The sequence below is a fragment of the Capricornis sumatraensis genome, chromosome 2 (genome assembly GCF_032405125.1).
Source record: "Capricornis sumatraensis isolate serow.1 chromosome 2, serow.2, whole genome shotgun sequence".
NCBI classification, from domain to species: Eukaryota; Metazoa; Chordata; class Mammalia; order Artiodactyla; family Bovidae; genus Capricornis; species Capricornis sumatraensis.
In genome coordinates this window covers 25,344,427-25,367,543 of record NC_091070.1, presented here as the reverse complement: position 1 = coordinate 25,367,543, position 23,117 = coordinate 25,344,427, and the positions used below count along the sequence as shown (strand labels likewise).

At 36.5% G+C, this 23,117-nt stretch overlaps 1 protein-coding gene across 2 annotated transcripts in view; it reads left to right on the top strand.

Moving 5' to 3' along the window:
* The window catches only part of FUT8 (fucosyltransferase 8), a 318,971-nt gene that overhangs the window by 81,725 nt on the left and 214,129 nt on the right, over positions 1–23,117 (top strand). The window lies entirely within an intron of this gene.

Below are 23,117 nucleotides of genomic sequence, written 5' to 3'. Positions count from 1 at the left end.
TTTGGAAGGACTGACGCTAAAGCTGAAACTCCAATACTTTGGCCACCTCATGCGAAGAGCTGACTCATTTGAAAAGACCCTGATGCTGGGAGGGATTGAGGGCAGGAGGAGAAGGGGATGACAGAGGATGAGATGGTTGGGTGGCATCGCCGACTCAATCTACATGGGTTTGGGTGGACTCTGGGAGTTGGTGATGGACAGGGAGGCCTGGCGTGCTGCGGTTCATGGGGCTGCAAAGAGTCAGACACAACTGAGCAACTGAACTGATGGTAATACTGTTCTTAATTTTTGAGAAACCACCATAGTGTTTTTAACATTGGTTGCCCCATTTTATATTTTTACCAGCAGAGCACTGGGTTCTAATTTCTCTACATCCTTGCCAACACTTATTTTCTGTATTTCAATAATTGCCATCTTAACGAGTGTGCTGCAGTGTTTCATTATGGTTTTGATTTTTCATTTCCCTATTGACTAGTGATATTGAGCATATTTTCATGTACTTATTGGCCATTTGTACATCTTCTTTGGAGAAATGTCTATTCAAGCAAATCCTTTGCCCATTTTTTGTTTTAGGAATTTTCTTTACATGTTGGGTATTAATCTAATTCTCTATATCTGGATATTCCCACATTAATTATACATTATATAAAATGTTTTATAATTCTGTAGCATATATTCCATTTTTCTTATAGACTTCAATATAGTATTTTGGGGGGGGTAATAGGAAATATGGCTTTATTGTTTTTAGAGCATATTTATTGATATATGACTGACATTCTAAGCCCTGAATAGATTTGAAATATGCAATGTGATAAGTTTTGACATATGCATACATCTGTGAACTCATTGCCACAATTAAAAGTAGTGAACATATCTATCACCTTCCAAAATTTCTTCCTGTCCCTTTGTAATTCCTTCTCTTACCCCCTCCTGATCTTCCCCCCTTTCAGGGAAATACTGATATACTTTCTGTCACTATAAATTAGTATGTTTTCTAAAGTTTTACAAAATGGAATCTGTAGTATGTCCTTTTGGGAAGAAGTTGCTTTTTTCACTCAGTGTAATTATTTTGGGATTCATCCATGTGGTTGCACCTTTTTCTCTTCTTTTTGTGCCACTCAGGTATTCTCTTGAATGCTGTAGCAATCTGGGTCCAGTAAGGAGATGGAAACCATACAGTTGGTTAAGTAAGGAAAGTTTAGTATCAAGAATTATTAACTGTGACTAAAGAGTTAACTATGAGATAATAAGGAAACTTTATACAGCATTGTAGGGCTTTGGGAGAGTACCCAAGGAGGGCAGATTTGGAAGGGGTTAAGATGTCATTGGAGAAGATGGGGTTCAGTTCACTGGATAGCAGAGAAGTTCATGGTTTGTATAGGCCAGAGGTGGTCTGAAGTTGCTGGATGAGCAGTAGGCAACTCATTGGAGTGTGAGGGGAGAGCAGGGGACAGAACTGACAGAATGGGTGTGTAGTGGGAGTCCAGGTGCCAGCAGGGACAGGAAACTTTTGGAGTGGGTGGGCTGTCTTGGGGGATTGCAGGAGAGAGAGCTTGGTGTGTGTCCACCTGGGCCACAGGCAGCTATGTTCAGTCTCAGGGCTTGTAGAGGGAGTGTAGATGCTGGTGCTGGTAAGAGACCAAGCCCGTAAGGGACACTGACACTTTATTATACCAGGCTGAGGCTTCAAGGTCGCAGAAGGATTGTTTTCTCTGCAGGTGGCTAAGACAGTACTCTATTGGAAGTCCTCATATCTGCACCCACTTCAGTGTCTCTTGAGTGCCCTCTATTGAGAGAGCTAAACATGGGGCATGTTGAAGGAATGAGCATACTGAAGGAATTTTCTTGTCTGTCATACAGCATATATTGATGGATGCATTCAGAACTGAGGGGAATAAATTGATAAGTGATACACATGGATATATCACAGTTTGTTTTTCCATTTATCTATTCATGGGCATTTTGGGTTCTTTTTTAGTTACTGGTTCTTACAAGTAAAGCTGCCATGAACATTTAATATACAAGTTTTTGTATGAACACATATTTTCATTTCTCTTCATTAAATACCTAAGTGTGGAATGACTGGGTCATAGAGTAGGAGTGCATATAACTTTTTAGGAAATTACCAAATAGTTTTCCAAAGTAGCTTTACCAAAAAAAAAAAAGTAGCTCTTTTTATTTTTGTTTTTTTTGGCAGTGTATAGTTCTTCTATATCTTACCAACATTTGGTATGGTCATTCTTTTTAATTTTAGCCATTACTAACTGGTGTGTTTGTGTGGTCATATCTCCTTGTGGTTTTAATTTGCATTTCTCTAATGACTAATGATATTGAGTATTAATTCATGTGTTTATTTACCATTTGTGTATTTTCTGTGGTAAAATGTTCAGATCTTTTACCCTTTGTTTTAATTGATTTAATTCCTCATTATTGAATTTTGAGCACTCTTTATATATTTTTTATTCTATGCTTTGCAGACATTTTCTTCTAGACTGTGGCTTGTCTTTTCATTCTCTTAACAGTATCTTTTGAGGAGCACACATTTTTAATTTTGATGAGGCCCAGGCAATCAATATATTTTTATATGGATGATTTTGTTTTTGTATCTTAAGATGTATTTGGCTAATCCAAGCTTAAAAAAGATTTTCTACAAAGTTATCTTCTAGATGTTTTATGGTTTTAGGTCTTACACTTCATTCTATGATGAATTTTGAATTGTTTTTAAAAATATGGATCATAAGCTGCATGGAGGTTCATGTTTTTATGTAGTGATATCTAGTTCTAGCATCATTTGTTGAAAAGGTTGTCCTTTTGATATTTGTCAAAAATCAGTTTGTCATATATACGTGGGTTTATTTCTACCAGATTTGTTCCACTGAACTCTTTGTCTGTCTCGATGCTGCTATCATTTTGATTACTGTGACTTTATAAGAAGCCATGAAGCCAGGTCATGCTACCCCTCCAAATTTATTCTTCGTTTATGGCCTGTAAGATATTGGCTGTTGTACTGGTTGTCAATTTATTGCCTCTCAGCTCCAGATTTATCCTTTTTTTCACTGCTTTGTGAAAATGTATCAGGTCCTTTAAATGTTTTTCTTTTGCCAGCTTGTACAGTGTTAAGCTTTGTCAATAGAGAATGCTGGAGAGACATTGCAGGAGAGTTTTGCTTCTTGGTTCTTGTGTGCTTGCTTTGTGGTCTCCAGCAGCATACTCATCTTCTCCAGTGTCAGCCCACATAGCTCCCCGAGCCTACATCTCCTGAGCATGTGCGGCTTTTCCTGCGCTAGGCTCCCTGAAGTGCGGAGAGAGCAGTGGCAAGCGCAGCCATCAGCTAGCAACTTCTCTTTCTATCTCTCCTTTGTGTGGTTTGTAGCAGATTACCTTGGTGGGACACTTCCAGGTCAACAGCTTTTTTTTCATAGCTCCCTAAAGACTGGATTTCTGGCAGGATCCACGGGCAGATTTTCAGCAGGTTCTGCCTGCATGTTACCAGAGTACCTTCTCTACCATTCAGTGAGATAGACCTGTGCCCTCTCCAAGTTCTGAATGTCAGCCCTGAAATCGCCTGAGAGGAGTTGGTAGAGGTTCTTGCTTAGCCACTCTGTGCCTTAGGAAGTATTGGCTGCTGTTGTGTTCTTTAGAATTCTGTTTACTTCTCACTAATTAACTGCTATTACTTCAACCTCTTGTTATAGTTAATGATTCTATATACTTCACTTTCAGTTTTCAAATCTCTGTAGCTACTCTCCTGATTCAGTCCAGAGGGATGCAACTGTACTATGTCGTTTACATTTCTTTGTGAATTTTAGAAGCAATTTATAAATGTCTATCTGAAAAAAGGATATTGGGATTTTTGCTGTATCTGTAGATAAATTTGGGGGAATTGCATAGGATCTATAGATAAATTTGGGCAGAATTGAAATCTTAACAGTGTTGTTTTTTAACCCATGAATAAGGCTGTCTCCATTTACTTAGATTTTTAACTTTTTCTTAGATTTTTAATTTCTTTCAGCAGTGTTTTATAGTTTTCAGTGTACAGATCTTCCCACACTTTGCCAGATTTATCCCCAAGTATGGTATTTTTTTCTCTTATATATGGTGTTTTATAAAAGGTATTTTTAAATGGTATTTTTAAATCAATTTTTTATAAATGGTATTTTTTAAAATTCAATTTTTAATAAATGGTTTTTTATGCCATTTATAAATGATATGTTTAAAAATTCCAGTTCTGTTTGTTCATTGCTAATATATAAAAGTACAATTTATTTTTGTATGTTGGCCTTGAATTTTGCAACCTTGCTAAGTGAACTTTTCCGTTCTAGATTTTTCTTTTCTTTTTATCGATTCCATTGGATTGTCTACATGGACAATTGTGTCTTCCGTGAATAAAGAGAGTTTCATTTCTTTCAATCCAATACAGATGACTTTTCTTTCTTTCTTTCCTTTTTTTTTTTACTGACTTCACTGGCTGGACCCTCTAGTATAATGTTGAACAGAACTGATGATAGTGGATATCCTGGTCTTGCTTCTAGTCTTAGGGGGAAAGCATCTTTTCTTTCATAATTAAGTGTGATATTGATTATAGATTTTTTTCCTAGACCCCTTTATTAGATTGCTTTCCTTTCCATTCCTAATTTGCAGACTTCAAATCAGGGACAGATGTTGGGTTTTGTCAAATAATTTTTTGATGTGTTTATTGAGACGAGAGTTACTGTTTGTGTTCCAGCCCTGCTGCTGCTGCTGCTGCTAAGTCGCTTCAGTCGTGTCCTACTCTGTGTGACCCCAGAGACGGCAGCTCACCAGGCTGATGCAAATGTCTGCTGTGCACAGTTTTGTATTGGCCGTTCCACCCCCCCACCCCCCCCAACAGAACGCTCCCTTCATGAAAGCAATCATTCTGCATGTATAATACCTGGGTTTTAAAAAGTATTTTATTTTCAAATATCATTTCTAATTGTTTAAAATATAAACTAATTATTGAACTATGGTATGAAAAAGTAGAGAGAAAAATTAAGAAATATTTGGAATAACATATACTGAAGTAATTGTTAACTTACAGTTGAAACATTGTATTCATTATGTTCAGCATTACTGATGGGAGATAGCTATAGGATACTTAGGCCTTTTTGTGAATGAGTTACCCTGGGATAGTTGGGTTTAAGTCTTGTATTTACCACTTGCTAACTTGATAAGTTTCTTAAACTAATTTTCTGATTTCTCATCTGTCGTGTTAATATAAAAATATTCATCCGAAGGGTTATAGTGAGGGTTAAATAGAATCAACTGCATAAACGTACATAGCAGTGTTGTTAGGCACTTAATAAATGTTTTTGTCTCTTACTTTCTGCTAAGTTTCTAATGAAAGTTATCTTGGAACCATCAAGAAAATAAAGCAAATTCCTGCTTCTGGAACTTTTAAGCTCTGAAAGAGTTCTGACTTGGGGAAGGATGGTAGAATTTTTTTCTAGTGCTTTAGTAGGATGGGTGCAGGCATAGTACAACTAGTTTGGGGGAATGGTTGGTTAAGTATAACTCTCAGAGAATTGGTCTTGTAGATGAGCAGCCATTGGACAATTTAGATTTTATCAACAGAGTTGGGGAGAAGCAGCCTCCGGAGCATGAGAGGGCCAATGGAAACTTGCCAGATTTTTAGAGTCATCATAGTAGATTTTTCTATCATTGGCTCCTGAAGTCTTTTCCCAACCCCACAGTCCTCTTCCCCAAACCCCAAGTATGAGGGCCCTTTACCCTGGTCATGATTTTAGTCCTTTCTAGCTCTTGATCTCAGAAGGAATATCTTTATGAAACTTCTAAGAATAAGTAATTAAGTATTTTGTAGTGTTAAAAAGTCTTCTAAGTCTTCCTGTCTTCTTTGCACCATGTTTTGGATCTTGTTATATACCTACTATGCAGTAGGCAAAACAATAATGTATAATAATGAAAAACTTCAAAGTAGACATATGGCTGGAAGGGAGGGTTTTGCAGCAGCTTTTTTTTTTTTTTTTGTCTTATAAGAAGTTGAATGAGATAATTTTTAATGGCTCGTTTGCAGACTTCGATATGTGCAAGCAACCTTTCAAATCCTACCTGTGCATTTGCGGGAGCTCGGTTTGTGACTGAATGGATCAGCTATTCTCTTGTATCTTTTTAATGCATTACTGGTTTCTAGCAGCTGGTACTTAACATTGTTCAGTTATGAGTTTGGTTACTTGTCTGTGCTTCCTGTGATTTCTTTGCTTTTATGAGGTACTTTTTGACTACAGGTGGATGCAGTCTTCTATAAATATAATCTATGCTTTGAAATTAAATTATCCTTGTCCTCTTTGAATACTCAAATCGTCTTATTATCTGTGAGTTTGCCTCTTGTTTTGTGACTTCCTGTGTTCTTGTAATGCTTGCTTACGTTTTAGTATAAGTATAGGCATCCATGAAAGACTTCGGTCTGTTTAGATTTTAGGGAAATATAATTATTTGACCATCATATTTAGGATTATTGGGGTGTTTCTTCCTAACTTTTCAGAATATAGAAAAAGAATTGAATTTCCTATTCTTTCCTAATCAAGCTCTCTAAGCCCTTTCCTAATCAAGATCTTGCACTTTTCAAACTAGCTTGAATGAAAAATGATATGAAGTATAGTGTATCTGTTATTTCTACATGGATATGCTTACCATAACTATGGAAAATAATTTGATTTACTGTGAAGCTCTTAAGGGTAAATGTGTCAGATATAATCAATATTTTAGTATTATCATATATACTTAAGTACTTCTCCATAACTTATGAGAACTTTATTTATTTTTTGTTCTACAAAAGATCACGAAAATTTCAATAATGGAGCTTTCTCTTTTTGATATTCAGAGGAAGTTAGAGAACAGATTTATCTACATTTATATAATTTTATTTAAATTTGTCTACATTTTGCCAGTTACTGGTAAGAACCTTTCCTTCATGAACCCTACTTTGCTCCTTAAATGACATTTTACTCCACTTGTGATGTTTAGTACTTATGAAGTAAGTGTTCACTGTTCTAGCTTTCTTTAATTTTCTGGAAAGTATTTTTTTTTAGCCTCTATATCTTTAAATGTTGGGAACTCTGAAAGACAGCCTTTCTTATTTCTTCTCAAGAAAGTATCTTCATTTACTCTTGATGTTTTTCTAGAAATTCCTGCTAGCCACAGGTAGAAATGCAAATATGCAAATATAAAATCTCAGCCATTTAGGATATTTTTAAAATGACCAAGTCAGTTTATTTAAAAAGTTCCATTAGATATATGGTTTTTTAATAACTACCCCCCGACCCCCGCTTTACTGAGCCATACTTGACAAATAAAATTGTAGGATATTTAAAGTGTACATTGTAGTGACTTGATCTGTGTGTGAATTGTGAAAGAAGTCCCACCATCTAGTTAGTTCACATATCCATCACATCACCTATTTTATCTGTCTGTCTTTTTTTGGTGTGTGTGTGTGAGAACATTCAGATTCTCTCTTAGCAAATTTCAGGTATGTAATACAGTGTTATTAGTGAGCGTTGTTGTTGAGTCACTCAGTCGTATCTGACTGCAACCCCCTGATCTGTAGCCGACCAGGTTCCTCTGTCCTTGGGATTTCCCAGGCAAGAATGCTGGAGTGGGTTGCCCTTTCCTTCTCCAGGGGATCTTCCCAACCCAGGGATTGAACCCATGTCTCCTGCATTGCAGATGGATTTTTTGGCAATGGCTGAGTTACCAGGGAACCCCCATTATCAATGATAGAAACCACGAGAGGAGGTGAACTCAGAGTCTTTCTATTCAGCCATCTTAGTGAACTCTCCTTAAACCCATTCAGCTTTTATTTGCCTGGAAAACCCTTTATCTCTTGTTCAGTTTTGCTGGGTAGAGTATTCTTGGTTGGCATTTTTTTCTTTTAGCACTTTGGATATATTATTTTACTTCCTTCTGGCCTAAAAAAGTTTTCAGATTTTGCTGAAAGAATCTGCTGAATATTCTATTGAAGTTTTCTTTTACTTAGCATGTGGTTTTTCTCTCACTGCTTTTAACATTCTGTCTTTGTTTTTACCTTTTGATAATTTAATTTAATGGGACTCGGTTTAGACTCGTCTTATTTGAAACACTTCAGATGGACTCCCTGTGTCTGGGTATCTATTTCTTTCCTCAGGTTAGGGAAGTTTTCAGCCATCATTTCTTCAAAGAAGCTTTCTGGCTCTTTTTTTTTTTCCTTCTGGGACTCCTATAATGTGTAGAGTCCCATTGGCTTTCAGAGCTAGATGATTTGGGGCCCAGTTCCTCAGATGAAGTCTTAAAAGTTGGAGTGGTAGATGTTGGGTGTAAACTCTTCATTTTTCAGGGAGAAGCTAGTAGTGGTGAATTCCTTCCCAGTTGTATATTGCTGTGCTGGGATTGGAGTTTATGAAGAGAATGTTTCTCAGTTTTTCCACTCATTTGATGTAGGTTTTTCCTTATTTACCCTCTTTGCAGTAGTCACTTGCTAGTCTCTGATTTTCTTTCAGAGGAACTTGCATGTTTGGGTGTAGATTCAGTGTGTCTGAGGGCCTCTTATGTAGCTGTTTGAGAGCCTCTTATGTAGCTGTTTTTGACCAGAATGAGATTTGTGATTTTTAGATACTGAATGAATAATGATCCAGAGAAATGAGATGCTGTTCATATCTTAAATATGATACAAAAATGAGTCTACAGTGTGTATAACTTCATTTGTGCTTGTGTATAATGTAACCTTTTTAATGTCAGTACACTATTAGAGAATATATTTGAAATGTTATCAAAAGGACTCAGTGTGTTGTTTATTGATATCATACCTATTTCTAGTTTGGTTCATATACTTGTTTCATAAGTATGCCAAGTGCACGGCATGGTGAGGGAGAAGAAATGTAAAATGTGAGTTTATGTAAAGATACTTAAGGAAGGAAGTGCAGTGTACACTTTCTTATGTGTTTTTTTTTTTAATGTTAAAAAAACATTGAAAACTTGGACATCTGAGAAAGCTTAGAAAGCTTCCTGCATTTTGTAACAATTCCTATCTACTAGTTGCAGAGCAAAAACAATAGAAAATTAATTATATAGTAAAAAAGAAAAAACACCTTTAACTATGAAGTCCTCCTATCAAATTCTTCAGTTCATTAAACCTACTTTTGGTTCTTATTATTTAAAAAACGTATTTAGCAGTTTCAAGAAAAGCTTCAGAACAGCTGTAATTACAGCTGCCGTCTTAGTCAAAATAGGGGTTTTTAAAGGCTCCTCACTCCGCTTTCGCATCTCTTTCACTCACCCCAAGCAACCCAAATTTAGTTGTCAAAGTTTTGGTAAGCTCAGAATTCCCGAAACTGGAATACCATGTGTTTAACTGCGTGTAGATGCAATGATTATCTGTGACTCTTTATTAAAGCTCCTGGAAACGTCTTCATTTTCCTGCTTCTCTGTGCACAGTTATATGATTGTTGTCTGTTCTGCCTGTTTCTGCATTGAATTTTATAGATATATGAATATTCCAAACACAGGTTAGTGATTTTTATGAAGGCCTAGGCATCTACTAAGAATATTTAGAGGGATAATAGGTTTCAATCTAAGTTAAAGCTAATGTTGACATAATTACACGTTGATTGGAAATACCTGAAAAACTGCATGTCTGTGTTTTTAAAAATTACTTCCTCAAATTTTACTGTAATATAAACTTGCCTTTCACCTTTTCTGAAAACAAGTTTGGTAAATTTCTTGAAGCAAGTTCTGTTTCTTCTTGAAGCAAGTTCTGTTGAAGCAAGTGAATCAGAAGTAAAATACATATCCATGTTAATGTTTCCCATATTCTTCCTTCCTCTAGTTTTATGATCTGGGGATGTGGATGTCATTCTGAGGTCTGGTTTTCACGTCATCAGTTGGGAAATGGCTCTAAGAGTTATGAAGAACTGTGACTAAGCACAGGGTTTGGGGCCAGTCTCCCTGTCCCAAATAATTACCATCTCTTTGGCAGATACTCATTATGCTGAATATTGCTCATGGGCTCTAATAACTTAACTTGGGTTCTAACCAATTTTACTGTGCCTTCTCAGAAATTGAGGTGATTTGCTGTTGAATCACACGTAAGGAATTGAGAGTCTTCTGTCAGTGCTAATAGTTTAACACTTAAGGTAGAAAGGCAACTGAAACATGCCTGTATGTGCATCGCACCGTGTTAGCACCTCTTACGTTAGCACCATAAGCATCTCTTATCCAAAAGTATAAGGCTACGAAGATGTATAGTTCTTACCTTTAAATAAAGTAGAAAAGGTGCAGATATGTGCATTAAAATAATAAATCAACTTTTATAGGGTAAATAAACTTGGACTTAAAACGGCAATCTCAGGAACTCTTTAGAATTTAAAAGAAATTCCAAAGATCTAGACCAATGTTTTTATCATCACACACAGTAAAACAGATTCAGAGAAGTTGAGTGAATTACATTGTCACTGATTAAATGGGAGGTTTATAGGACATTCTAAATATGAACTCAGTAGTGAAATAGGTAGCAGGTTAATGCTTTTATTATTATTTTAGTGTCAGCTGATGTTGGTTTATTGTTCAGTGTAGGTTTTCTAGAGAAGCTGCCAATTCGTTTCTCACAAAAGTATAGTGTATATATTAGTGGAATGTGGACTTAGGTTATTTTTAGACAGCGTAGCTTTGAACAAAAATCGTTTTAGAGAATACTGGCAAATTCAAGTGAATAATAAAACATTCATTAAGACAGAATAAGGAAACTATATTTACAAAATTACATAACCTTTAAAACATAATTTGGCTTATAGGCATGAGGGCAGATAGCAGGTAAAATTTGAGATGGAATGTAATTTTAATGATGAAAGTACAACTAATTTTGTGAGAATAAAGGAAGAAACTCAACACAAAGAAACTTGTAGGAAGGAAAATAAAACTTTGAGACTTTAATAAGATAGGAAAAAGGAAATGTGAAAAGCAGTTCAGTTTTATTTAGGGATCAGTCATATATTTATCTCATTATCAAAACTTGTTGTCAGTGTCTTCTTTGACTTCCTCCCTTCCTTTACTGGTTCTCTCCGAGAAAGGCCCTACCGTGGTGTGATATGGCACAGTGCTGTTCTGGCTTTGTCACTTATGACCAGCATGGTCTTGGACTAAAAATTTGCTTATTAAGACATACTAAAGTGAATAAATTTTAGTTAGTTAATCAGACATTTGAAATTCAGGTACTTCATAGAAAATGAGACTATGTCTTTGCTGTGACTATAGGATCATTGGAGTAATCAAGTGAAATCATGTGAAATTGTTCTAAAAATCAAAGACTTCACAAAGGTAAATACTACTGTTTTATGCTGTAACTATAAATTCAATCTAACAAGACAAATATTTGTCTATCCAATATGTCAGAATTAAGGTTGCAGTTTTGAATTAGGGAAGATACAGTTCTAGCTTTTAAGATGCTTTTTGTCTAATTTGACAAAGTAGGAAATAAAATATATAGTGCAGTTGTCTACAGTATATGACCAAATATGAAAAGGGTAATGAGAGGTTAAGCTGAACTGAATTTTGGCTTTAAGTTAAAGAGCTGCTTACCTGAATCTACTCCAGGTCCCTGAGACTCAGTACGTCACAAGTGACAAAGTGAGTATTTTGACCTTTGATGTATATGTCTTCTGCTTCTTGGGCTTTTAGGTAAGAGTGGACAGATTTTAACGTGGGTTGCCACGTGATAGAGGTCTAAACTTAGGCTTTCCAATAGATGCGGATAGGAACTAGTTAATTTTTAGGTGTACAGATATGAGTCAGTAGCTGACTCAAAGTTACAAAGAATGTACAATTTTTAGTCTTGTTGAGTATTATCAAGGAGATATGTTCCAGGTTTTAACATCTTGGTTGGATACTTTGATAGGGGCATAGAGGATTAAAAGGGGACTTTAGGAACATCTGTTTCAACCCCCTGGAATATACTTTTTACAGGGTCCCAGAATTAGCGTGACTATTTATCATGCTGAGGAATCTTCTGGTTATGTCACATAGTACACTTTCTTATGGGCTCTTGTGTTTGGTATTCTTTTTTTTTTGGCTCCGAATGACCTCCCTCTCATTGTGTATTCTTTACCTTTTGTTGCATATGCTGCAGGTTTGGCTGAAGCGAGAACCTGTTGATGGAGCAGCCAGGAGTAGAAAGAGGAGAACGATAGGTTCAGGACGCAGGACAAGAAAGGAAATTATAATAACAGTAATAACTAATACTTATTAGCACTGAAGTCCCAGATGCTCTTCTAAATGTTTTTCTTATATTAATATGAGATGAGTTAAATGAAACATAATAGTATTTACCCATGTTACAGATAAGGGAACTGAGCTATAATGCTTTGCACAGTGGACGGCAGGGTTCATGATTTTTGATTCTAGAGAGTAAACCCTGAGCACTATCACAGATTGCTTATTAAAGATAACCTGGAGGCCCCTTTGTGAAAATTTCTCTGCCTTTTCTTCTCTAAATGTGATAGCCATTAGAGATAAAAGATGAATATTTTAAAAGATGAATTGGGTTGGGTGGTGATGCTGGTGGAGGAGGTGAAATATTACAGAATTTATTCAGCATTTTAAGACTGAATGATGGTATCAGAAAGGAAGGAACCTGAATATAATCTACTGTGCAAATCAGGGGGAAAGGGAATTTTGGTGAAGACCAGATTTTATGATGCTATAGAAGCATGAAAGCTTGATACAGGAAGTTTAGTAAGGGCTTATGGTCACTGGTTTAGGTAGATCAGCACTGTACAATAGAAATACAATGTGAACCATGCTTGTAATTTAAAATTTTCTGGTAGCCACATTAAATAAGGTAAAAAGAAATAGATTAAATTAGTTTTAATAATGTATCTTATTTAAATATTATTTAAAATAATTATTTAAAACTAATGAAATATTTTGCCTTCTTTTATTCCTACTGAGTCTTTGAAGTCAGCGTGTATTTTACACTTAGGGCATTTTTCATTTTAAACTAGCCATATTTCACATGCTCAGTGGCCACATTTGGCTACTGACTGCCTTACTGGACAGTGCATTTTTATACCATTAAAAGATAGGTTCTTTAAAAAGTTTCTGATTGAATTACACCTAGATGGCTTATTCTTCCTCTGTGAAGGAGTGGAGGGAGGTCTGGGGCCTAAAGGTATCCCTATTCAGTTGTGTCTAGAGAACCTTCTCATTACGGGGAACATATTTTTTAATACTTAGTACAAAGAGAGTGGGGAAAGATTTACCAAATGTTTAGGTTTCCTATCATTTGAGGTGCGTGGGTGTTATGCAGTTAGAGGGACTTCTAGGCCGTTCCAAATAATTTCTGTGGTCATATTAGTTCTGGGCTCTGGTTTCCATTATAAAGAGCAGAGTGCTTTTTCTGTAGACAGAGCTCTGGAAGAGAAGCACACCGTTCTTGAAACGTGGTGTCTGTTGGTTCAGGGACTCTGTGCCGCCATCTAGAACCCTTCACAACATCACTGATTTCACTGATGTGCTTTTATGGGATTTGATGTGTTTAAAGTTGCATTATTCCTCAGGCAGGGATTTCTAAAATCTGCTTTTTCCTTAAAAAAAAAAAAAAAAAGAGAAAAGCTCCCACTAAATAAACTTATCACATTGAAAAAATGGCTAAATCTTTTGTAACTATTAAAGTGTAATATGCATTCTTTATAAAAATCTAGATAATAGAGTTAGCTGCTTTTACATGTTTAATGAACAGATCTTGAGCACAGGAAAGTGTTCAGTCTGTGTTCAGTCTTTGGGTTCCTCCTGCCGTAATAAGATTCTTTGGGCAGTAGCTCTCCAGTGAAATCAGACTCTCTGCATCGGACAGGTAGTGAAAAAGAGACAGTGAACAAGTGAGAAGTATGTGTTCTTTCTGCTTAAGATATATATGTATATTGTTCTGTATTATGTATCATATGTTATTTAACTAAGAGCCTAATTTGAATGCATCTCATTAAAAATCTTCTTAGTTATCTGTAAAACTAAAATCTATAAAACTAAGTAACTACAAGAGTTGCATTAACTTGTTGAGAGATACCGGGTTAAAATACAAGTTCTGTCCTGTACAGTTGAACAGAATAGTGTACACGTTATCATATCAGTAGTTTTCATTTTCTGAGTTTGTAGTTTTAGTGGTATGCTGATGTTATCAGGCTTCCCTGGTGGCTCAGATGGTGAAGAATCTGCCCGCAGTGCAGGAGACCTGGATTCAGTCCCTTGGTAGGAAAGATCTCCTGGAGGAGGAAATGGCAACCTCCTGGCAAGTATTCTTGCCCAGAAAATCCCACAGACAGAGGATCCCGGCAGATTACAGTCCATGGGATCGCAAAGAGTTGGACACGACTGAGTGACTAATACTTGCTTTCATTTTTTTTGATGTTATCAGTGAATTGTGTTTTACTTGTGAATGTAGTTGTGGTTCAGGTGGGAGCAGGGTAAGGGATGTTTGTGGAAACCATTGCTTACCGTTTCGGGGATGCGTTGTGGGAAGAAGCAAGCGAGAAATATATTAATACTTGAGAGATAAGACAGTAGCCACATGGGAGCAATTTGAGATACTGGGAAATACATATTTTGAGAAAAGTTAGAGTGTTTTAAAAAATGTACAAAACTTAATCATTAGGAACATAATCAAATTTTATAAAGTTTGAGTAGGAAACATTAAAGAGCATTAGAGAACTTTGAATTTCATATTTATTATGTTCATATTTTGTGTGGATGAAATATAGAGTCTTGTTTTGAATTGACCCCCTTGTGGCTTCTTAGACTCTTAACTAAGGATCATAGTCTTTATGTGTGGAGAGTTCCAAAACTGAGTTTGTCAGGTTATTGAATCTAAAGTCATTCAGTGTTAGCTGTTTAGATTTTATCAATCTGTATCTTCATATTTTCTGCTGGAAGGTTAACAGTCATATTGACCCTTGTCAAGGAGTTATTAGTAATTTATAATTCTAAAGTGCTGTGAAAGCATTAAACACTCTTTAAGTATTATACTTATTTGAACATTCCTTAATACAAAGTAGTTTATTCATCAACCCCTACCTGGTTTTGGTTACTATAATTACCTGTTCTCAGACGTCTGTCACAGTCCTGTGCCTGTCCTTCTTTAGTTATTAGCCTTGTAGGAACATTTGTGAGTGTGTGCTTAGGTCATTCCCCATGACTGACCTGGGCATAACTCAGGAAAATTCTTGCGAAGTGTGTTTATGACTGTGGAACGGTTTTGTATTGACTGTTGTTGCCTGGCTTCTTGAGGAAGTTAGCTTAGGTTAAAGAGTTCAGATTTTGGAATTACTTGGTTTCTCCTGAATCCTGTCTCTTCTCCTTTACCACCTCTAGGCAAGTTACTTGCCCAGGCAAGTTGTTAAACCTTAGTTTCCTTAACTGCAACTTGAAACAAAAGCGAGTGCCTCTTAGGCTTGTTAGGAGGACCCCTATAAGATAATCTCTCGGGACTCCCTGGTGGTCCAGTGGTTAGGACTCTGTGCTCCTAATGCAGGGGGCGCAGGTTCGATCCCGGGTAGGAGAACTAGAGCCCACATTCTGCAACTAAGACCCAGTGTAGCCAAATAAAAAATTAAAAAAAAAAAAAAGATAATCTCTCTACTATTAGGGATATAGCATTTTGCTGTTTGTTTGTTTGTTTTTGAATCAAGATGATTTCCTTTTTAGAGTGGTTTTAGGTTCACAGCAAAACTGAGAGGGAGGTATAGAGGTTTCCTTTATGCCCTTTGCCCCTGCACATGTATAGCCTCCTCCATTTATCAGCAGTTCCCACCAGAGTGGTACATTTGTTACAGTTGATGAACCTGCATTGACACATTGTAATCAGAAATCCATAGTTTATCTTAGGATTGACTCTTTAGGCTGTACATTCAGTGAGTTTGGACAAATGTTTAATAACATTTATGTATAATTATAAAACTGCCGGGAGCCAGCGTGAGGAACTCTACCCATGGCAAAGGTCATAAGGAAGGAGGCTTCGACATATGCAAAGGCAGGATCAGAGCCTCAGGAAACCCCGCTGTTCTTGAGCATCTACCCGTAAAACCAGAGTCCAGCCCCTCCCCTGTATATCCTCTGTGCCTTTTCATCTCTTCTCCCCAACTTCCAACCCTGGACTATTCCTAATCTTTTAACTGTCTCCATAGTTTTTTGTTTTCCAAAATGGCATATTAGTTGGAATCAAACAGTTATGTAGCTTTCTCAGATTGACTTTGTTTACTTTAAGGTTCCCCCCATGTCTTTTCATGACTTGATAGCTCATTCCATTTTAGTACTGAATATTTCATCGTCTGCAAGTACCAAAGTTTACTTATCCATTCACCTACTGAAGGACATCTGGTTGCTTCCTAGTCTTAGCAATTATAAATAAAGCTACTCTGAGCATCTATGTGCAGGTTTTTGTGTGGCCATTAGTTTTCAACTAGCAGCTACTTTTACTGAGCATTTATTTATTTTAGCCAGACACTGTACTATATTTTATATGCAAAATATTTAATTCTTATTGTTTAGTCACTCAGTCATATCCAACTCTTTTGTGACCCCATGGACTACAGCACGCCAGGCTTATGTATGTATAATAGATTGTGAAGAATTTACAGCCCATAGTAATATATGTCCAATAACTGATTGCTATTGTTTTATCTCTGTGTGAGTTCTGAGCATGTAGTTTAAGTAGAAATTGAGGCTTTTAAGATGAGACTGACAGTGAGCATTCTGATCAGACCTCAAAGAATTATTAAGAAGTTGACAGTGGATTGAAGGTGAAGTGTATAGTAAATTGTAGTTCAAGGATAATCCACATGGTAATCATTTAGGAAGCCTGTTAAAATGTAGAGTTTGGGGTTCATTTACAGAAACTCCGGCTTTATGAATCAGAATCTCTGGCCATGGAGCTCAGGTTCTGTAGTTTTATAAGCTTAATAAGTAATTCTGATTCACTATGAAGTTTGAGAATCATATTTTTAATTTATTCTTCCTGATGATTACAAAATGATTCTAGTGATTTTAAATAGTTGTTTTTCTTTGATATAATAAGCTTTCTATTTTATTGGTGATCGAGCTGGTAAACTTTTTCTGTTAAAATTTTTCCATGTTATGAGGGTACGAAGGTAGTGATATTTGTTCATTCAACTATTTTTTAGTAAATGTCACTTCTTTAAGGTATATTTTAAGTTTTTAAATAAATATTGCATAGTTTACTTTATTATTCAAATAATATAGTCTTTTTGAATAGGATAAGTAAATAAGGCATACTTCTGTGCCTATTATGAAGGTAGGTAGAGATGCATGCTATTATGAAGAGCATACTATTATGAAGATAGGTAGAGACACAGAGAGTGTTTTCTGGTACTAACTAGAAAGGAAAAAATAGCTATAAATAATTTATATAACTAACATGAATGATTAAAATCTGATGGAAGTTTTCAAAGAGTTTTGGTATGGGTTACTTTATTAGTCATATTAGTTAATGACAGAGTCATATCAGGAACGCTTAGCTTCTGTTGTTTTTTGACAGTTCCTTTCTCTCCTAAGAACACTGTTCTTTTGGGTTTTGTCTTTGTTGGCTTCCTGGGAAGTCTTATTCCAGATCCCCAGTTTGGGAAATCAGAATTCATCCCTACAGTGCTTCACATGCACCTAGCTTTCTTAGATTCTTCCAGTAAAACCTTACCCAAAGGAACCAATGAATTCAAGTCATAATTTTAAACTTAGGTCTTTAGAAGACTCCATTTCAGTGAGTCTTTGCATTTGTATTTTTAGCCCCCAAATCTTTCTGGCTCCAGCATCCACTTTAATAACTCTATGGGTTAAGCAGTGCTATTTTTAATATCTGTAGTTTTGCTCATTTTCAGAAACTAGGTCAACCGGGCTTTGTCAAATGAAAAAAGGTACACTTTATTTTTTAGGAGTATCCTTGGACTGAATGAAGCTAAAACATAGACATTGTTGCTCTTCTTTAAATACTCATAGGATATAATTTTGCTTATTTTAAGCTCAGTCTGCCCAGTACAATAATATATTTATCTCTGGAAACTCTGGCTTTTCTATTGTACTGTTCAGAATTCACAAGAATTATTAAAACTTTCTAGTAGGCCTTTTATCGATAGCCTTTTATCTGACCTCTTCTTTAAAGTTGTCTTCAGTATTTTCAAAAGAATCATCTGGGTCTTTCTGGGGCTGGAGATTCTGCTTCTGTAATGACAGAAGCAGAGAGTGAACTTTTTGGAAGTTAGTAGTAGTGGGGTACAGAAGAAGGGAAAAATCAGACTAAATTATACATCATGCCATTTCATTGTAAAAAATAGTCATAACCTTTTGTCCTTTTCGAAGAGTGATGGTGGTGTTTATAGGAAGAGTATAGGGTGAATTAAGGAGACATCAAGGAAAATATGTCTCCTAACATAGAGCTTTAATTATTTCCCAAAGATAGATAGTAAAGTGGTTCTTTCCAGAAATTTTTCATTCATAGGAACCCTATCTGCAGTATTGGTATACTTATCATTCACCCTAGAATATTGACAATGTTGATGTTATAGGTGGTAATCTGAGTTACTGCTTTTGTGTCATATTCCTTTCTGTTTTAAGTGTGGGCTACAGAGCTATAACAGTGTTGATATGATTATATTACTATTGTAACAGTTTTTCTTTTTAAACCAGAGTAAAACACTCTGATTTTTTCCTTCATTCTTATAGTATTTTTATTTTCAATAAGTACACTTCCTTCTGAATTATTTCAACATGTTTGGTCAGTCGCTCAGTCGTGTCTGACTCTGCAACCCCATGGACTGAAGAATGTCAGGCTACCCTGTCTATTAGCAACTCCTGGAGCTTGTTCAAACTCACGTCCATTGAGTCAGTGATGCCATCCAACCATCTCATTCTCTGTCCTCCCCTTCTTCTCCTGCCTTCAGTCTTTCCCAGCATCAGGGTCTTTTCCAGTGAGTCAGTTCTTCATATCAGGTGGCCAAAGTATTGGAGTTTCAGCTTCAGCATCAGTCCTGCCAATGAATATTCAGGACTGGTTTCCTTTAGGATGGACTGTTTTGATCTCGTTGCAGTCCAAGGGACTCTCAAGAGTCTTCTCCCACACCCCAGTTCAAAAGCATCAGTTCCTCGGCGCTCAGCCTTGTTTATGGTCTACTCTCACATCCATGCCTGACTACTGGACAAACCGTAGCTTTGACTAGACAGACCTTTGTTGGCAAAGTAATGTCTCTGCTTTTTAATGCATTGTCTAAATTGGTCATAGCTTTTCTTCCAAGGAGCAAGCATCTTTTAATTTCATGGGTGCAGTCACCATCCACAATGATTTTGGAGCCTAAGAAAATAAAGTCTGTCACTGTTGCCATTTTTTTCCCCCATCTATTTGCCATGAAATGATGGGACCAGATGCTATGATCTTAGTTTTTAAATGTTCAGTTTTAAGCCAGCTCTGGATGTAGCTAGTCTTTAGATCATATCTTGAATATTAAAGTCATAGGCGGTCCCACTAGTGGTTCCGAATCCCTCTGTCAGTGCATTATAAACCCTTGGGTGTTTTTTTTTTCTTTAAACATGCCTAGACTCTGCCTCAGGCCAGTTAAGTCAGATCTCTGGCTGCAGTGTTCTGGACATGATCATCATCATTGTTTTTAAAATAATATTCTGTCATTCTCATATGAATAGCATTAAGAGCTGCTACTTTATTAATGTGAAGGAGAGTCATTAAGCTAGGTAACTCCATTTTATGTCCTCATTTACTATTATCTTCTATCATTTTAAGCATCTGAAGGATAAGCATAAACTGGTCAGAATTCTTTAACTGGGAGGCAGCTTATAATGTTGGCTTGAAGTTTTCTTCACAAATACTGGACTGAAAAGTTTGACTCCTTGAACCCTTCTTCATGGCTTTTATTTCCTAGTGCTCTCATAATTTTCATAATCTTCTATGGATTCTCCCTAATTTCTCAACAGCTTCTTGAAAGTATAGTAATCCAAACTCAATATAAAATTAACAAAACTGAATAGTGGCAGAAGCAGCAAATAAATTCCTTCTACTTCTTAAATTCTGTGATTTTTATTAAAGTGGAAAACATATTTGTTTCAGACTTTTTATTGGAATTTTCTTTATGCTTTAGGGAGTCAAAATGTGTTTTCTACCATGATGTTTGTTTTAGTACATTACTTTCTTAGGTTACATTTCCTCTTTTTTCTTTCTCAATTGTACTTTTTGCCACCATTTCCCTGTATGTATTTGGAAATAGTCAGTACATATTTTCTCATGGATTATCATGTTTTGGGAAAGTAGTTTTCCACATTGATCAAGTCATGGTAAAATTTTATTCCATTTACATATCAGTTAGAATCTAGACAGGGAAGCTATCTACACTATGTTTCTGCCATAAAATGTAATACAGGGAGTAGGTTATACAGGCATTAATTAGAGGCTGAAAAGGCCAAAGGGAAATACTGGAGTAACACAGAGACAATGATTGAAGAAAGCATCAGTCATCCAGAGGACGGGAACTGAGAAGAGCGCAGAGTAGAGTTTGGGCTCAAAACTTCTAGATGGGGTACTGACTATTGCTGGTACTTCTTGGAGTTTCAGAAAAACTTGTGGCTCTCACCAACTGCTGCTGTTGGGATGGAGGGCTTGTGCTAGGTCAATGCTGAGTGGAAAAAGCAAGCTTCTCCTTATTGGCAGCATGAGGAAGCTGCTGCTGCTGCTAAGTCGCTTCAGTCGTGTCCGACTCTGTGCGACCCCATAGACGGCAGCCCACCAGGCTCCTCCGTCCCTGGGATTCTCCAGGCAAGAACACTGGAGTGGGTTGCCATTTCATTCTCCAATACCACTACATGTGAATGAATGTGAATGTGAAGTCGTTCAGTCGTGTCCGACTCTTTGCGACCCCATGGACTGTAGGCCACCAGGCTCCTGCGTCCATGGGATTTCCCAGGCAAGAATACTGGAGTGGGTTGCCATTTCCTTCTCCAGGAAGCTAGCTGGCAAAAGAGAAAAGTAGTTTCCACAGTTTTATTAATATTATCAGCATTACTGAGCTGAGTATTAAAGGGTGGATTTGTTGCTGAGAGACCATAGCTGAATAACCAGCATGTATAGCTTTCTCTTCTGGTTATAAGATAGCTTTTGGTCTCTTGGTCTCCCTCTTAGCGACGGGAACCCTGCATGTTCTTGGTGTCTAGGATTTAGAATGAAAGGAGTTTTTATTATTTTTAAATAAGTTGTGTAGCTAATGTGATTTGATAACTGTCACAGCCTTTCTTGGGACCTGAGATTTAATGATTATTCATTACTTTGACTCACAAGGGGTTTCTGTATTTCAAGATCCCTTATTCAAAATATAAAAATTGTAGGAGTGATGATAAACCAGAGATTAAAATTGGTTGCTTATTGGCCAAACTGTGGCCTATAGTGGGAACCAATCTTTAAACAGAGGAATTATACTTTCTCTCTCATTCTAATATTCTTGCAGCAGAGCTTCTCAACTTTTAATATGTATATGAATTATTTGGAGATCTTGTTAAAATGCAGATTCTGATCCAATATGTCATTGGTTAGGGCCTGAGATTCTGAATTTCTAACAAACTCCCAGTGGAACCTGAAGCTACTGGTCCCTGGACCAGACTTTTTTTGTCTTCCCTTCCCTGGTGGCTCAGCTGGTAAACAATCTGTCTGCAATACGCAAGACCTGGGTTCAATCCCTGGGTTGGGAAGATCCCCTGGAGAAGGGAACGACTACCCACCCCAGTATTCTGGCCTGGAGTATTCCCTGGACTTAGAGTCCATCGGGTCACGAAGAGTCAGACACAACCGAGTGACTTTCACTTTCACTGCATTGGGAACTGTTGGTTTGGCTTGGATCCACTGTTGGACCTGGTTTTGGGTGGTTGAATGGTGAGTGGATCATGAAGTAGAGCTTCATTCAAGCTTATTTTCCAGAGATGTTTTGAGCAATTTTATTAGAGGTATTTATAGCTGTTTCTTTCCAGGTGGGCATAGAAGGGCAGTGCCTCCAAATAGGTTGACTTTTCTTCCATAATTTTGTTGCTTCTCTAGATGTAGAAGCATGCTTATCACTTGTAGTTTTCCTGGAATATCTGAGGCTTTTCGGTAACTGTACATGTTTAAGGGAAACTAAACTAATGGGAGACAGGAGAGGACAGTTAGAAAATTCATGTATCAGATAGCTTGTGTTCTTTAAAGCCATTATTCTTGATTAAATATAGGGCTATCTATCTATGCATTTAAAAAATTTGGTTTCAATTTCACACTAAATGCATTTTCCCACTTTTGACACTTTGGTATACTTAAAGTATAAGGTCTTCCTTGAGCCAAATAATAGTAGTCTATCTTAATTGAACTTCATATACAGCCCAAATTTATGAAGTTGTTAATTGCTCTTTATATTTGGATTTTACTTTACCAAGGCATACCTGATTACATGAATAAAAAGTTAATCTTTTATTCAGCTGCTGACTGTCAAGCTCCTCTCCCTGCTTTCCTTATCCCCATTACCCCCAATTCCTGGATTTTTCTTTTTGTCTTTACAGACCTAGATTTTTTAAGACCCTAGGTTGTTTCTTCTTGTTTATTGGTGCTTTATATTTGTATGAATGTTACTCTCAAAATTTTTAAATTCAGGCTATAGGTAATATAATTCAGGGCATGGAATTGAAATAATTGGCCGCTTTATCAGTTGAGGTGAAAGGGTTAAAATGAAAGTTAAGGATCCAGGGGACCCCTACAGAAATGAAGGGTAAAAAAATGCTCAATTTTAGGATCTTAAACAAAGCATTTTGATTGGCATATAGAGACCCTTGCATGCACACAGACGTCCATATTTGAATATTTATAGAAGATAATCTGTCAAAATTACTGTTATTTTAATTTGCCAAGCTTGGCTGATTGCTGCAGTTGAATGTTAGTTGAATTCTAGATGAGGAACTGTAAATATGATCTGGTCTGGAACATACTTTTTGTCCTTGAAGCTGTTTGAATAGTACCCTCTTTTTTTTTTTTATTATATTTATATTAGCTGAACTTTCATGTTTTCCTTTTTTTGGGAAAAAAAAGTAGGGTGATA